The sequence below is a fragment of the Pongo abelii genome, chromosome 22 (genome assembly GCF_028885655.2).
Source record: "Pongo abelii isolate AG06213 chromosome 22, NHGRI_mPonAbe1-v2.0_pri, whole genome shotgun sequence".
NCBI classification, from domain to species: domain Eukaryota; kingdom Metazoa; phylum Chordata; class Mammalia; order Primates; family Hominidae; genus Pongo; species Pongo abelii.
In genome coordinates this window covers 38303088-38321265 of record NC_072007.2, presented here as the reverse complement: position 1 = coordinate 38321265, position 18178 = coordinate 38303088, and the positions used below count along the sequence as shown (strand labels likewise).

The window sequence follows — 18178 nt, the reverse complement described above, 5'->3', positions numbered from 1 at the left end:
CTGTGTAATATGGAAATTCTTTCTTCAAGTTTTTAATATGTGTTTTTTATTTCCTTCTAAGCCTTCACCAACAGCACTTTTTATGTCCCTATTTTTACTGTCTGTTCATACTGATTCATGTATGCTCTAACACAGTCTATGCCTTCTCTACCATGCTCTTCTCTTCGCTTTCTTCTAAGTCCTTTCTAGCAGAATCATTAACAACCACATTTCTACCAACAATGTGTTCAAAACAATGTAGGTTTTTCTCGGATGACCTTCAACATTCTCTTAGCCACTCACTGCCGAATTCCAAAGCCACTTTGACATTTTATAGATATTTGTTACAGCAGTATATAACTCTCAGACATCAAAATTTGTATGAGTTTCCTATTGTTGCCATAGCAAATTACCACACATGCATGCAGTGACTTTAAAAACACAACCAACTGGCAATACACTCTTCCTAGCAATGCTTCCTAAACAGAATGGACAGTATTCCCTCAAGTTTCAGCTGAAGTCCACCTGCTCCAAGGGACAGAAGCAACAGTGATTTTCTCTTCTGTCCACATTATGCTCATTAACTGCATGACTCAGTGCTATTTACCATGGGTTCTGCTGTATCGTTTGTTATTTATCTTCATAATATGTGAAGTTATCCAAAGAATACAATTAGATAGTTGAGGACAGGAACTTCTGGCATTCCTAGAATTTATGAGTGTTCTTATATGGTAGCCAGTCTGAATCCATTTGTGTTGATGATGAAAAACATGACAGATAGCCGGATAGTTAATGTAGGAAACTTTGCTTTATGAAATAAGATTTTGAGAGCTAAATATATTTTCCTAACATTGGATCGCTTACATGTGTTTTATGTAAAAATTTATTAATCTCTAATTTTTAATAAGTACAGGTATTATAAAATATTTTAGCTTATAAATAATTTTAACACACTATATCATTTGATCTCAAACATGTAAAAATACTTATTACACAAAGGAGGAACATAGAGTTACCACTTGATTTCAGTTGTGTTTGCTGACTGACGTAAGGTCAAAGAATACATTAGTAGCACTACGGAAACATAAATCTATGGTATATGATTCTAAAACCTGTGTTTTTCCCACTATGCTATATGTACATTCTTACTTCATGAATTTAGAATACATTTAATAACTGACACACATACTATTTGTTTAACAACAGTTAAGTTCTTAAGAAATAAGGATGGCACAAAAAGATATTTTTCATCTTGCCTAATTAATGTAATCAGTGAAAATATAATAATATTGTATTTGACAGAGAGGGCAATTATTCAAATTTTAAAAGAAGTTCACATCATGAGTAGCTGAGATAAATAACTACCCTGAAAAAACACTGACCATAATGAGTTATTGTTAGCAAGCTTTATTTTGTTCTTTTGAAGTTCTTCTAGAGGCACACAATCAACCATAGGTTTTATCTAACAATAGTAAAAGTAATCCCAAAACATAAAAAGTAGTTGCTATATTGAAAAGTATATTATAGGACAATAATAATTAAATGGATGATAAGGAAACCTTGTTACAGGTGCTTCATACCACTTCAAAAACAGCAAAGGAAAAAATTGGTATTAACATGTACCAATTATAATGCATTATTATGAAATATTTAAAATGGGGAATCCAAGAGGACATAGTTTTTAGCTCATCCACATGCTAGAAGTTTAGAGAAACTCAGAATTTCTTATTTCTTTTTATTTTTCCTCCATAGCATAAAAGCTTTGCTAATAGGAATAAATATATATATTAGAGTTTTACTGTTTGATCCTGTAATCAATTGTAACCGTGTGTCATAAAACTCTCTCACGGATTCCATCTTTCCCAAATCTTCTGATCATGACACAGATTGCCATATAGACTTCTCTTGTAAGAAAGAGAATATGCTGGCCATAAGGCAGCAAAGTGAACTTGCAGTTTTACTTCTTGTAAATTAATGCATTTGCATTGACTTCTATAAAATAATCTCTCCTGAATTTTTTTGCTTAGTCGACTTACTGCGTGCAAGCAACAGAAATTGTCACTGGTTAACCTTTGCAGCACAATTAAAAATTGTATGAAGAAGCATACAAAATTTTTATGAGGCTGAATCAGCCCCATTAAATGGTCAATGATTAAGGGAATTTATCTAGGACACTTCTTTTGGATTCTTGCTGGCACCACAAGACTGTCAATGCTGTCAGCACTGCTGTGCTGTGCTGTGAATAATTCTTAGTTGCTCATGTTCTCTGTGTTCCCCATTCCAGATTCAAAGTCTTAGGCAGGAACATCTTATTGGCCAAATCTGTCAGGAGGTAACGAGAGTAAATATCTCAGAAAGAGAAAGTTCGTTTGGATGCTGAGTGGCCAAAAAATGACAGTTTTCCATGAAAGTAAGGTCGATCTGATGTAAAGTGGTAACAACCATGAAGTGTCTGGATTTAAAAGGTTGAGGACCAAACATTTTTCTTTCATTTTTTATTTTCATCATATGACAAGTTCCCAGTGATGGGAGGGATCTTAAATATCATATAGTCTGATACTTCTCCAAGCCTCGATTGGGCAAGAAAAGGGCAGTAACAACAAATAATTTCCCTTTGATAGTCTATTTTATCTATTTATTTTAGGTGAGGGGATGATTCCATTTTGAAAAAAATTTCTTATGTTAAACTTTTATTCTTTAATATTACTTTTACATCTCAGAGCTACAGAGGAAATAGATCCAATTACTCTAAACCTAATCATCCTTTTGAATAAAACTTATGCATGGCTTTCGTATCATTTGTGCAAGTAATAAATCCCAATTTACATAATGTTTTTCCTATGACATGATTTAGACTCCGTATTTCTGCTTCTGCCATTCCTGTATTGCCTTTTTCACACACACACACACACCACCACCACCACTACCACCAGCACACACACAACACATGTGCGTGTACACCAACATTTGCAATACTAAGACATGAAAATACCAACTGGAAAAGGTTTGACACGTACACAGTGTGGAAGGGCTAGCATTTTATATTTCTTTCTTTTTTTTTTTTTTTTTTGAGCTCTGTCACCCAAGCTGGAGGGCAGTGGTTGGTCTCAGTTCACTGCAGCCTCTGCCATCCAGGCTTAAGCAATCTTCCCACTTCACCCTCCGGAGCAACTGGGACTACAGTCACATGCCACCATGCTTGGCTAATGTATTAATTAGTCAGGGTTTTCTAGAGGGACAGAACTAATACAATATGTGTATATATGAAAGGGAGTTTATTGAGGAAAATTGACTCACATGATCATAAAGTCAAGTCCCATGAGAAGCCATCTGCAAGTTGAGGAGCAAGGAAGCCAGTGGTGGATCAGTCTGAGTCCCAAAACCTCAAAATTAGAGAAGCCGACAGTGCAGCCTTCAGTCTGTGACCAAAGGCTCAAGAGGCCCTGGCACACCACTGGTGTAAGTCCATGAGTCCAAAAGCTGGAGAGCATGGAGTCTGATGTTTGAGGGCAGGAAGAATCCAGCATGGGAGAAAGATGAGGGCCGGAAGACTCAGCAGGTCTGCTCTTTCCAACTTCTGCCTGCTTCATTCTAGCCACACTGGCAGCTGACTAGATGGCACCCACCCAGATTGAGGGTAGGTCTGCTTCTCACAGTCCACTGACTCAAATAATAATCTCCTTTGTCAACACCTGCACAGACACACCCAGAAACAATACTTTGCATCCTTCAATCCAATCAAGTTGACACTCAACAATCAAGTTGACACTCAATACTAACCATCACAGTTAATTATTTAATTTGTTGCAGAGACAAGTTCTCACTATATTGCCCAGGCTGTTCTTGAACTACTAGGCTCAAATGATCATTCCACCTGGGCCTCCCAAAATGCTGGGATTATGGGCATAAGCCACCATGCCCAGCCTTAAATTCTATATGTCTATTAATACCTTAACATTATTTAGGTTTTCTTGAAGGCCATATGATGCCATTCATTTCTGTTGGGCTTTTCCCCACATATTTTTTAAGGGTTCTCTTCTTGAGTTGTGTCTCTCGTTGCCTGTATTTTATTTTTTTAAATCTCCATTTATGATGTGGACTGAACCTACAAAGTAAATCAGTGGTGTGGTTAAAATTCTAGTCTTGGAAACTGAACCTGCGGTCTAGCTTGGAGGCATTCTTTCCCCAAATACTGTCATCTAAAAATATGTTAAGAAAATTGTCCATGTCTTTATTAGCTCTTGATTTAAAAAAAAATGAAGAGAACAAGTTCAATCATAAATTCCTGGGACATGTCCTTCAAAGTCCCTATTGGTTGATATTATAAAAGAATCTAATGGGCATCTTTTGGAAACAAAGATCCATCATATTTTGTGTGGTGTTCTCAGCTGGTGGAGAGGTGTCAATATCCCTGCAGAGATTTAAAATATATACGTTTCTTTTACAACCTAAAGATCAGAGAGCCTTCCTCAGAACCTTCATGATTTATGCGGTATGAGAAATGGGTTGGCATTTGATTATTTTCTGTTCTAACTCATTCATTCATTCATTCATTCATTCACTTATTATATGCCAAGGCCTATCCCATAGTCAATATTATGTGGTTAAAGAAGGGTCATCTGGCTGGGCACGGAGGCTCATGCCTGTAATCCCAGCACTTTGGGAGGCCAAGGAGGGTGGATCATGATGTCAAGAGTTCAAGAACAGCCTGGCCAACATGGTGAAACCCCGTCTCTACTAAAAATACAAAAAAAAAAAAAAAATAGCCAGGCATGGTGGCACTTGCCTGTAATCCCAGCTACTCGGGAGGCTGAGGCAAGAGAATTGCTTGAACCTGGGAGGTGGAGGTTGCAGTGAGCCGAGATTGCACCATTGCACTCCAGCCTGGGCAACAGGATGAGACTCCATCTCAAAGAAAAAAAAGTTGTCTTTTTACCAAACTGACATTTCTTTATGAAACTTCAAGAAAGAGTGAGGAATTTCCCCTGATTCAGGGCTAGATCGATAATGCAAATTAAACAGCATTAAATGTATATGATTGTTTCTCACCTAGTTAAGGAAATATCTTTTTTATTATTATACTTTAAGTTTTAGGGTACATGTGCACAACGTGCAGGTTAGTTACATATGTATACATGTGCCATGTTGGTATCCTGCACCCAGTAACTCGTCATTTAACATTAGGTATATCTCCAAATGCTATCCCTCCCCTCTCCCCCCACCCCACAACAGGCCCCGGTGTGTGATGTTCCCCTTCCTGTGTCCATGTGTTCTCATTGTTCAATTCCCACCTATGAGTGAGAACATGTGGTGTTTGGTTTTTTGTCCTTGTGATAGTTTGCTGAGAATGATGGTTTCCAGCTTCATCTATGTCCCTACAAAGGACATGAACTCATCATTTTTTGTGGCTGCATAGTATTCCATGGTGTATATGTGCCACATTTTCTTAATCCAGTCTATCATTGTTGGACATTTATCTTTTTTCCACTTTAAGATCTCACTTTATATTATCCTGATCTTGATTAGAGCATAGACTTCTACAAAAAAATTATATTTCTTCATAGTGTAAAACTTCATGGCAAATATGGCGATACATAGCAAATGACACTCAGGTCCAGGATTGGAGAATATTAGGGAACAGTGGGGACTGTGTTAAACAAGAACACTTTCTTTGCTTGTTGGAGAGAAGCTACATAGATCCAGCCAATTGTTGTTATATAGGAATGTCAGCTCAGTATTGCCAGATCTTCTAATTTTATTTTTCAACAGAATCCAGAAATCTGGGTTTTTTTGTAAAACTTCCCAGTTTTAAAAGTTGGCAATATTTTTTAAAACAGCATAAGAGCCAAATAAAACATATCTGTGGGCCAGGTTTAGCTTTCAAGTTGCTAATTTGTAACCTTTATTCTAGAGGTATAGAGCTAGAGCCCAGCTACATTATCAGTCTGCCCAGTACTTGTTGCTTCCTGAGGACCTGTGGCTCCTAGCAGAAACAGAACCTTAATACAACTTCCCTGCCACTCTGTCTTCATCTATCCAGATTCCAGTGGTGGTAAGCCTAATACATCCCTTGAGGATATCTCACTACCTAGAACTTTAATGATTCCCTTCTCCATCAGACCATAAATTCTTGAGGGAAGAGAAAATTTATTTGTTTTACAAGCAAATTACACAGCAACTGGGGGCACATCAGCTACAGTGAATGAGCTTCACTTTTTCAACAATTTTTTTTTTCTGGTCAGCATTGCATCCACAGTAAAATTTACAGCATTTCTTTCCCTAGACTCTAAGACATGACCCTCCTGAAACATGTTTTTTGGTTTTAATGTAAAAAGTGAAAGATGAGTTTTGATATTTTGGCCATGCAGTTCTCATGACTCAGAGGAAGAATTAAGTCTTCACTATTACACGCATAGCATGGTGGCATGCAGAAAGGAATTAAGTGGCTTCTAGGTCAGTGATATAGTTTGAATATGTGTCCTCACCCAAATCTCATGTTGAAATGTAATTCCAGTGTTGGAGTTGGGGCCTGGTGGTAGGTGATTGGATCATGGGGGTGGATTTCTCATGAATGGTTTAGCATCATCCTCTTTCTACTGTCCTCATGATAGTGAATGCGTTATCAGAAGATTATTTTGCTTAAAAGTATTTGGCACCTCCCCACTCTTGTTCTTGCTCCTGCTTTCACCATGTGACAGACGTGCCTGCTCCCTTTTCACCTTCTGCCGTGATTGGAAGCTTCCTGAGGGCTTTCCAGAAGCAGATACTACAATGCATTCTGTAAAGCCTATATAATCATGAGCCAATTGAACCTCTTTTCTTATAAATCACTCAGTCTCAGGTATTTCTTTATAGCAATGTTAGAATGGTCTAATACAGAAAATTGGTACCAAGGAGTGGGACATTGCTATAAAGATACCTGAAAATGTGGAAGCAACTTTGGAATTGAGTAACAGGTAGAGGTTGGAAGAGTTTGGAGAGCTCAGAAGACAGGAAGATGAAGAAAACTTTAGAACATCTTAGACGTTGGTTAACTGATTGTGACAGAAATAATGATAGTGATATAAACAGTGAAGTCCAGGCTACCAAGGTCTCAGATGGAAACAAATAACTTACTGGGAACTGGAGCAAAGGTCACTTTTGTTATGCCTTAGTGAAGAACTTGGTTGCATTATGCCCCCACCCTAGGGATCTGTGGAACTTTGAACTTAAGAATAATGATTTAGGGTATCTGGCAGAAGAAATTTCTAAGCAGCAAAGCATTCAAGTTTTGGTGTGGCTGCTTCTAACAGCCTTACTCATATGCAGGAGCAAATAAATGATTTAAAGCTAGAACTTATATTTAAAATGGAAGCAAAGTGTAAAACTTTGGATATTTTGAAGCCTGGTCATATAGTAGAAAAGAAAACCTCATTTTCAGGAGAAAATTCAAGTAGGTTGCTGAGTGACCACTTGTTATAGAAATTTGCATTAGTGAAAAGAGAGCAAGTGCTGATAGCCAAGACAATGGGAAAAAAGGCCTGCCTGGAAGATATTTTAGAGATCTAAGGGCAGCTTCTTCTATCACAGGCCCTGAGGCCCAGGAGGAGAGAATGGTTTTGTGGGCCATGCCCAGGGCCCTGCTGCCCTGCACAGCCTTAGGACATGGCTCCCTGTATCCTGTCAGCTTCAGCAGTGGCTCAAAGTGGTCCAGGAACAGCTTAGACCACAGCACCAGAGGGTGCAAGCCATAAGTGTTGGTGGCTTCTACATGGTGTTTACTTTGTGGGTGCATAGAGTGCAAGAGTGTTTGAGGCTTGGGAACCTCAAACATCCTAGGATGTATAGAAAAGCCTAGGTGTCCAGGCAGAAGCCTGCTGAAGGGGCAGAGTCCTCATGGAAAACTTCTACTAGGGTAGTACAGAGGGAAAATGTGGGTTAGATCCCACACACAGTTCTCACTGGTGGAGCTGTGGAAGGTCACCATCCTCCAGACTGGGTTTGCACCCTTGCTGTGGAAAAGCTGCAGGCACATAACAACCTGTAAGAGCAATCTCTGGGGCAGAATCCTACAAATCCAGAGGGGTGGCAGTTGGGCAAGACCTTAGGAGCCCACCCCTTGTATCAGTGTGCCCTGGATGTGAGACATGTAGTCCGAGGATATTGGTTTGAAGCTTTAAGATTTAATGACTACTGTGCTGAGTTTCAGATTTGCATAAGACCTGTAGCCCCTTTCTTTTAGCTGATTTCTCCCTTTTGGAATAAGAGTGTTCATCCAATGCTTGTACCATCATTGTGTCTTGGAAGTGATTAACTTGTTTTTTTTTTTTTTAATTTTTAGAATTTTATTTTTATTTTACTGGCTCATAGGTGGAAGGGACTTACCTTGTTTCAGATGAGACTTAGAACTTTGGTCTTTTGAGTTAATGCTGGACTGAGTTGAGACTTTGGGAGATGATTGGGAAGGCATGTTTGTATTCTGAACTGTAAGACAGACATGAGATTTGGGAGGGTCCACGGGAAGAATGATATAGTTTGAATCTGTGTTCACACATCTCATGTTGAAATATAATCCCCAGTCTTGGAGGTGGGGCCTGGTGGGAGGTGATGAGATTATGGTGGTGAATTTCTCATGAGTGGTTTAGTACCATCCTCTTGGTACTGTCCTTATGATAGTGAATGAGTTATTGAGAGAACTGGTTGTTTAAAAATGTTTGGCACTTTCCCACTATTGCTCTCACTCCTGCTTTTCACCATGTGACATGACTGTTCCCCCTTCACCTTCTGGTATAATTGGAAGTTTCTGGAGGCCTCTCCTAAAGCAGATGCCACTGTTTTCTATGCATCCTGAAGAACCATGAGCAAATTAAACCTATTTTCTTATAAATTACTCAGTCTCATGTATTTCTTTATAGCAATGCGAGAATGGCCTAATACAGTCAATAATAGTTATTGAGCACCTATTAAATTCCCCAAAGCTATAGACGCAGAAGCTAGCATATAGTTGTGGACAATAAGTGTCTGACAAAAGTATCTCCCAAAAACGCCATCATGAATGAAGCAAGTGTCTGTCAAAATTGATACAGAGTTCTTCCCACATAGGTCTCAGTTTCTGATCCTCTTGGGCAGAAGCAGGTCTCGTACTATATTATCTGAAGCCATATTACCTCCTGGACCCAAGGCCACTATGCACAGCCTTTGTACTCCCTGGATCTCCTCCAGGAGCACCCTCACCCACTGTGCAAAAGGCTGTGCAAAGTGGGTGAGGGTGCCCAGAGATAGCTCTGTGTATGCCCACTCCTGACATTCCTAAATTCTCAAATCTCCCCACTTTTGCCTCTTCCATAAATCCCAGTGGCTACCCTGGGTCACATGTATGTACTATTTAAATGAAATGGAAATATGAAAGACAATAAATGCAAACCAGCTATTTATATAATGGACTATTAGGTACTCAAATCTGGAAATATATTTTTAGACTTGTGTCACTCACAAATACAATTTTTAAAATTAATACACTAGCGGCCAGGCACAGTGGCTCACACCTGTAATCCCAGCACTTTGGGAGGCCAAGGCGAACGGATCACGAGGTCAGGAGATCGAGACCATCCTGGCTAACACGGTGAAACCCCATCTCTACTAAAAATACAAAAAAATTAGCCGGGCGTGGTGGCAGGCACCTGTAGTCCCAGCTACTCAGGAGGCTGAGGCAGGAGAATGGCATGAACCCGGGGGGTGGAGCTTGCAATGAGACGATATTGCACCACTGCACTCCAGCCTGGGCAATAGAGCGAGACTCCATCTCAAAAAAAAAAAAAAAAAAAAAAGAATACACTAGCAATAGCTACTATTTATAGAGTGGAAACTATACATGTTAGATGCTGTTTATGTGTTACTTTTTTGAGTCCTCACAAAGAATTTTCAACAAATGATTATATGTGTTGGATGCATTACATATTACCTCCTTATTAGTCACCAGAAATTATAAAATTAAATAAATAAGGAAAGTATTATTAGTTCTCTTAACACTTAAGGAAAATGAGACTAAAAGAGGCTTACATATTTTGCTTAACTTTACCTTGCTGGCAAGTGACTAGGCCTGGATTTGAACCCAACCTTCAGGAAAGATCAGGTGTTTTCATCACATTACAAAGTCTCTTTTGTGGGAGTTTGCCAGTTAGTTTTACCAGTCTCCCAATTTGCTTGTATACTTACATGCAAATTAGGAATAATTTTGGAATCCCAGCACTTTGGGAGGCCGAGGCAGGCAGATCACCTGAGGTTGGGACTTCCAGACCAACCTGACCAACATGGAGAAAACTCATCTCTACTAAAAATACAAAATTAGCCAGGTGTGGAGGTGGATGCCTATAATCCCAGCTACTAGGGAGGCTGAGGCAGTAGAATAGCTTGAACCTGGGAGGCAGAGGTTACGGTGAGCTGAGATCATGCCATTGCACTTCAGCCTGGGCAACAAGAGTGAAACTCCATCTCAAAAAAATATTAATTTTGGCCACAAATAACAGAAAACCTAAAAGTACATTATATAATATTGTAATTTGCTTTCTGTCAGAAGCTGTGAGACAGAGACTAGTGTTAGAAGTTTTTGCAGGGAGTGTTCTCAGAAGCATCACCTTAGGGGAAATTAAGGAAGCAGAACTCGGGGTAGAAGGAAAGTTGGAGTGAGTTTTATCTATAACAAGGACTCAGCCAAGCTTGAGAGATGCCTCACAGAAGAGAGGGCCCTTCAGAGTTATCCTGTTTTGAGGAGAGTCACTCAGATTGTTCTATTTCCACACCAAAAAGTCATTAGATGTGGGTTTCCCCAAGAAGGAGACATCTCCTTAGATGGGGAAGCATTCCTCAGCTGATAGAATTCTGGAAGAGGTCTTGACCTCTGAGAGATATCAACACATAGTCTTCATAGCAGCTGGGAGAATAACTACCTCAATCTTGATGGGGATATCTAGGAAGTCTAGCACTGCATCTTCTACAAACAAATGTCTTGATTTTCTCTGATATGAAGAAAAGTTTAGATATTAATGGTTGTTGTAACTTTGGTTCAGCTATTCAATGGCGTGAGGCCTTCTTTACATCTATTTTTCTCTTGGCCTTTCGTTATGATCACAAGATGGTAGCTACAACTCTAGGTATCAAAACAAGAAGGGAGAAGTCAGTGGGGTGTATATCAAGGTTCCCTTCATTAGGGAAGGTAAAGCTAGCCCCACAGTTCTCCAGCAGACTTACCTGTTACTCTTATTGTCTATAACTAATTCACAGAGCAAGAGAGACGGGCAAATTTCATAGTTTCTGGAAAGAGAAAGCATTATCTTGACTGATTTAATTTTCTGAGATTGGAAATATTTTTGTCTGATGAGGTTTACTGAGAAAGGAGAAGGAGGGAATGGGTATGTTGAAGGCAAAATGCAAAAGCAGGGTTAGCCATGGGTCGTTTTATTCTTAACTTGTAACCACATTGACTTCTAAGAAGCATATGCCTTATAACCATACATGGGGCATCAGAGCATTTGGGTACGGGAAAAGACAAGATATGAGGTGTGGACAAGAACAAATGATTCTTTCCTTAAACCAGTGCTTTTCTCAACTCATTTGAATCTACAGAATATGATACACAATCTAAAGTGGAGATGGAAAAGAGAATAGGGATAATACAATGAACTTAGGTGGGAATTCCAACTTCATATGTAATGGGTAACAAAAAGAGTGACTAAACAAATTCAGTTCTATCTAGTGAGAACCAAACTGTGCTTTCATTTGTATCAATCTCTGTTTGCACCATCAGAAACATTTAGCTTGTTATTAGCTCTTTCCCAATGCTAATGTTTATTGGCACTGAAAGTGAATAAGAATACATCTGTGGTAGATTAGCTTAGTGAGGCTTGTAAATGGGGTCACAGGGTCCTAGAAATTAAGGGCTGGAGAGACTTTGGAAATCATTTAATGCAAACTCATCATTTTACACACAGGAAACTGAGGTCAAGAAAGGGCAAGTTGCCCAAAATAAATATAGGTGTGAACTTTTGAAAGATTTTGTTTTGTTTTGTTTTTCTTTGCCTTTTAAATTAAGTAACAGTTACGTGTTTTGCTAGTCTTGGACTTCTCTTTGAACAGATTTGAGCAGAGTGTGATCCTGTTTATCACCAAAAATGTTGAAAAGACTCATTCATATTCAGGGAAAAGAAGTGCAGATAGCTTAAGTAATTTTAGTAAGATTGAAGCCTACCTCATATGCCAAAAATCATCAAACATCAGAAGTATCACCTTTTGACAAAGTAATTATTTTAAAATAATACTTGTTGATTGTTACTAAATTCACAGAACAATTAACATGTTTCTGAGTCAGCAAAAATAAAACATATTTCAGCAAGCATCTATTTAACTTTGTGGTATCCCAATGGACCAAATCTAAACATAGATTTCAATGGCAAAAGTTTGTTTAATGGGAAAACCTATCCAAAGAGAAACATTTGTTTCATCTGTAGCGGGGAAATATCCATCTGCTCTTAGGTTGGTACAGAAAGCCAAGAATTTTGCAAAACTTTCCACTGGCTGGTTGTTGTTTGTGATCCAAGTGAAGAAAATATTTGAAAAAAAAAATCAATGGTCAATCACTTTTAAAAATGCAACTTTGACAAAAATTTATGTGGGGATTGGGTAGTTCAACAACTAAATGACATTTTGCTATTATTGGATAAACTATGTTTGGGAGTATAAATAGAGCTCCAGCATGAGTGAGCTGGCAAAGATGCATAGTGTATCTAAATAGCAAAATCATGGTTACCAGAGGCTGAGAAGAATAGTGGGAAGTTGGGGTGGAAAATGGAGATAGTTAATGGTTAGAAATACAGTTAGATACAATGAATAAGATCTAATATTTGAAAGCACAACAGGATGACTAAAGTTAGCAATAGTTTGTTGTACATTTTGGAATAACTAAGGGACTACAGTTGGAATGTTTGTAACACAAAGAAATGATGAATGCTTGAGGTTATGGAAACCCTATTTACCTTGATGTGATTAATATACATTGCATGCCTGTAGCAAAATATCTCATGTCCCCCATTAATATATACACTTACTATGTACTCATAAAAATAATTTTCTTTTAAAAGAAGAAACTAAAAAACATAGCAAAATTATTTGAAATAGTGACTATCATCAGATGAACTCTTAAGGTGGGAATGCTTTTTTATATTACCTTTTTTAGCTTACATTAATTAGTAAACTATACAAATTATTGTTTTGTTTCTGCACTCATTGTTTTAAAATATGTAAATTAATTCATTTTTTGACTCCCTCAAAGGAACAAAAATATGTCTTAATTCTGATTAACATTTATCTCACTTCCAGACTTCATGACTATGCAATATATCCATGTTACAAAAATGCACGTGTATCCCTTAAATCTATACAAATAAAAAAATGAAAAATAAAGTTTGATCATAAAATGTTACCTTAAAGAGGGTACTTTAGAGACATTATTGGTTAGAACTATTTATTTTACAATAAAAAAACAAAGCCATGTAGATTAAATAACTTTGTCTGGATCATAGAGCAAGTTAGTGATCTTCCAGATTCTTTGATTACATTGCATTAGTCTATAAAGAAAGAAGGCTCCCTCAGTCTCTACTGTCTTAATATAGTCTATAAAATTAGAATTCATTGAGCCAACATGGCTTTTTTGTTTCTTTTTCAAAAAAGGGCAGGTTATAAAACACAGACCAATGGACAGTTAAGAAATGACCGATAAAGCAGAAAACAGATACACTACAAAACATGGAGATTTCATATACTTATTAGAGGATCAAATAACTTCACGTATTTCAGTAGTCCTTGAGAACTTATGTGTACATTAAACACTCTTTAATAGTTGAGATTCATAATGCCTATTTGGAATTATGAAGGCATTTCAGTATATGTATGGCACATTTTATATATGCCTAAGTCATTAGGGAAAGAAAGACTACAGGGGGAATTTAAAATCTGAATAGGACAAATTTTGCAAACAACTTCTAGTACTTAGAAATACAATGCAATTCAGTGATGCGAAGACATTTCTTAGGACTTCTGATAGAAAAATATGTATTGATATAATTAAAATCAGTATGGCATATTGTTAAAATATATTTTGTTATGGCAATTCTAATATTTTGGCTTTTAGTAATTCAAGTTTCCATTCTCCTTGACTTCAATTACAGATGGATTAATCATAATAGTAATTAATTATTAATTCAAATAAACGTATTTTTTCTCTTTCAAATTATAACTAGGAATTTGTTTTAAGTCATAAAGTCATCATATAAATCTTCTATTTCTTTGATGTAGGCAGTTTCCATATAGCACACTTGTGATGTTTGTTGCTTATCAATCATTATTTTATAATGAAATGCAAAATATACTCTAGCCAAATTTGAAAAGTAGGAAATATTAGCACCCAAACTATTTTAATATTTTAATGCAATATTTAATTATCTTTATTAAGCATTGACTTTATTAAATTGGTAAGTGGAATTCTAGGAAGTCGTTGATTAAAACAACTCCTCCAATCAAAAGAGAACTAGCAAGTTTTATTCATATTCTCTTCACTGCTCCCTTTCCTTCTCCCTAAGACAAAGCTTGACATGATCCATTTGTGTATGTGCATGTGTGAGATAAAAATTTAAACTATTTTATTTCACACACACAAGTATGTGTGTAAGTACGAAAATATCCAAACTGTTCCTTGAAATTTTAAACAAAATCAAGATTTCCAGAGTTAGAATATCAGTGTTTGGAAGAAATATTCTTAAGACCGATTATGAATTTCTGGCTAGATATAAGCAAATAATGTTATTGTTGTAGGTGTTTATATAAATTTTGTTTGTTCTTTTGTGCAAATCTAGAAATATTTCTACATTCGTTTATTTTTACTATGAAAAATTCAAATCAAAATACTCTAGCATTATTCTATGCTGTTTATTCTGTTAAATCTCTCCCCTTGACCATCTTTTCTAGTGACAGGAAGGGTCATAGTCGAGGAAGGGAAACTATTACTTGTCCCCTACATTCTTTATGATTGATCTCTACAATCAATTGGAGATGACATAGAAACCTCGACCAATACCCAGTCCTGAGATTATAATAAATCATTTTATGTTAAAATTGTTACAAGTTAATTCTCCAACATCATAGTTTAAACCGTGAAATTATTTTAATTGAAGCAATGTTTTGATTAAATTCTTCTGTAATCTTGAAGCTTAGAAGCTCCACAGCTTGAGGGCTGCACTCTTCTCCCAGAGCCTTTCATCCTTCCCTGCCAGACCTCCTACAGCACTGGAATGAGTGTGGAGCTTGTGAGTTTTACCCAGTGAATGCTGCGCTAACAACCTGGGGTTGAAGAAAGGTGCTACTTAACCATTCATTGCTCTGATTTGTATGACTTATTGTTCATGGAAAGAGCCGTGAACAATGTATGGAAAGCATTCATGGAATGCAATGTTGCAAAAAGCTGGAGGGGCAGCTGAATAGTCCAAGAAAAACATGAACATGTGACCAGCCCTGTGCCAACAGCAAATAAGCCAAGATATTTATGCTGCCCCTTGGAAAATAGCTTCCAATTTCTTTATATTAGCCTCTCAAAGAAAGGTAGAGCAATAAAAACATGGAAAAGCAATGACAGAAAAGGATGAATTAATATACTTTTTAATACAATAGTTCACGTTCCTGAAACAATTTATTGAAAAATGACACCTGATGTAAATTTATTTCCGTTGACAGTTTTAAGATTCATTTGTCAAAGTTATGTGTGCTTGTTATAAGAATAACTTACATATACTATGTATTGATACTTTATTTTTGTAATATTCAGGTAACTTTCTCATCTTTACTCTTGCAGTAACTACCTTGATAATCACTATATATTTTCCAAGAGAAATAAAAATGTGGAAATGGCTCTGTACTGTGAAGGTCAATTCATGGAATAAAAGTGATGGGAATAGTTTATGCTTTGTAAATAGCTGATCTGAAAATTTCTTATTAAAATAACATTGGCTTAAACATGGATGGTTGGAATAATTTATTAAACACCGTGGAATATTTGTGCTCTATATTTTCTATCTTTGCAGTCTTAAGCTATTCTAATGCTATTGGATGTTGCTGATAAATTAATATGGTTTTATTACAGTAAAACTACAATACAACACCAGAATAAAACTAATAAAATATTTTATTTTTAATGGAAATTTATAGTATCTGTAGTTTCATGGCTCTTTCTCACATTTTCTCTCATTCATACATAACTCTTTGTTTAAAATACTCACAATTTGAAAATTGTTAAATTTTCAATTTGTGGTTAAATATATAGAATATTCTATATATTTTTCACAATTTTCAATTGTGGTTATATAGAATAGAAAAAAAAGAAAAGTGAGGAAAAATGGATGGGAGGAGTATAAATTTTAAGGTAAGCTTTCACTATGAAATCAATAAAAAATGAAACATCTGTAATAAACAATAAGTCATACAAATCAGAGCAATGAATGATTAAGTAGCACCTTTCTTCAACCCCAGGTTGTTAGTGCAGCATTCACTGGGTAAAACTCACAAGCTCCACACTCATTCCAGTGCTGTAGGAGGTCTGGCAGGGCAGGATGAAAGGCTCTGGGAGAAGAGTGCAGCCCTCAAGCTGTGGAGCTTCTAAGCTTCAAGATTACAGAAGAACCTACCTTTTTCTCTAATAGGCATTTGATATGACAGAAACAAATCTCTGCTCTTGTTACCTTAACATCCCTTCCCCTGGCATGATCAGCATTAGGGTCAAAGCCTTTCAGATGACCAGAATTGGTTGACTTTATTACTATGCTGAAGTTAGTTTATATGGTGGTTTGTGGGATGGTAGTAACATATATTCTGACAGGTCAACAAGAAGGGCCCAGGTAGCTTGTGGTTACTTCTGCTTTGGTTACATTGGTGAACAATGGATATTGTATTGTATACTATGTTCAATTTCAGTCAGAAGAAACAACCACTTCTTATTATACCCTGTTTTTGGAGGAATAGTAGGCCAGATAGGAGATCTAAGTTTGATTGGTATAGGCAAGTATTAAAACTGACGAACTTGAAGTTAAACATTTCTAGAAGTGGTAACTTTTTTTAAGTGAGTGTTTTAAAGAAGAGCAAATATTTCAATCATGAAGCAGTAGAAAATACTTGAGAAATCAAAAGTGTAGCTTACTACAAAAAACTAATTTTAAAATTTCTCTATCACCACTACATATATTAATAATAATGGTAATACTTGTATTCAGTATTGTGGTCAGAAAATAATAGTTTTTGCTTTTCCTTCTAATACTAAATGATTAAAATCAGGTTTATGATAAAATTTAATTTGCAGCATGACATTTAAGAATACTATCCTTAATGATTCTGTGTAATAGAAATGAGTAAAGTACATAAGAAGATGATGTACCTGATATTGACTTGTCATTTTTCCACTCCTGCAAGCCTTTGGATCCATGTGCTTTTAATAATCATCTGCCAAAGCCTTTATTTGGCACATCAACTATTATGCTTTGAGTATTTCATAATTATAAAAGCAGGTTAAAAATAATGCCTGCCCCCCTTTTTACTCTTATCAAAAAATAAAAAAAAATTGGTTTAAACTTGATAGTATTTTTATTTTATAAGATATAATTACTTCTTAGTCTAATGGATTCCACTGGTAGAAGATATTAACAACAAGGCTCTCTACTTAGAAGTTTAAAATTCAAGGGAAATATCATTACACCAAATACTATTTTTCACAGAATTTTGCCTAGCCCTGGACCATGTTTCATCAGGTGAAAGCGTGGCCAGGGAATAGAAATCAAGAGGGGGAGGGAAACAACTAGGGTAAGAAATAAAATAACCATTTTACTTTGAAATAAGCCAAAAATATATATAAATAAAGATAATAGAGGTGAGCGATGTCTGGAAAGTCATGGGATCCCACAGAAACAAGAAAATAATTTAAACCTAAGAATCATCCATGACTTAACTCCACATACATCTACTACCAACTTATTGGTGTAAAGCAAAATACACCAACAATATGAGTCACAGTTGGTATTAATTTATTCAAAAATTTAACTTTGTGGCTTAAAACAATCTTTTCTAACCCTAAATTTCTAACCTATATAGGAAAATCTTGGGCCATTAAACACTTGAGTCCATCTCTTTTAAA

At 36.5% G+C, this 18178-nt stretch overlaps 1 long non-coding RNA gene across 1 annotated transcript in view; it reads right to left on the bottom strand.

Annotated features, from left to right (window-relative positions):
• Positions 1-1374: 1374 nt before the first annotated feature.
• The window catches only part of LOC112130504 (uncharacterized), a 35925-nt gene continuing 19121 nt past the window's right edge, over positions 1375-18178 (bottom strand). Inside the window, exons 2-4 of the long non-coding RNA XR_002912760.3 lie at positions 8344-8437; positions 3277-3671; positions 1375-2301 (exon numbers count right to left, since the gene is read on the bottom strand). This is a non-coding gene — a long non-coding RNA (uncharacterized LOC112130504). The remainder of the gene's footprint in view (positions 2302-3276; positions 3672-8343; positions 8438-18178) is intronic.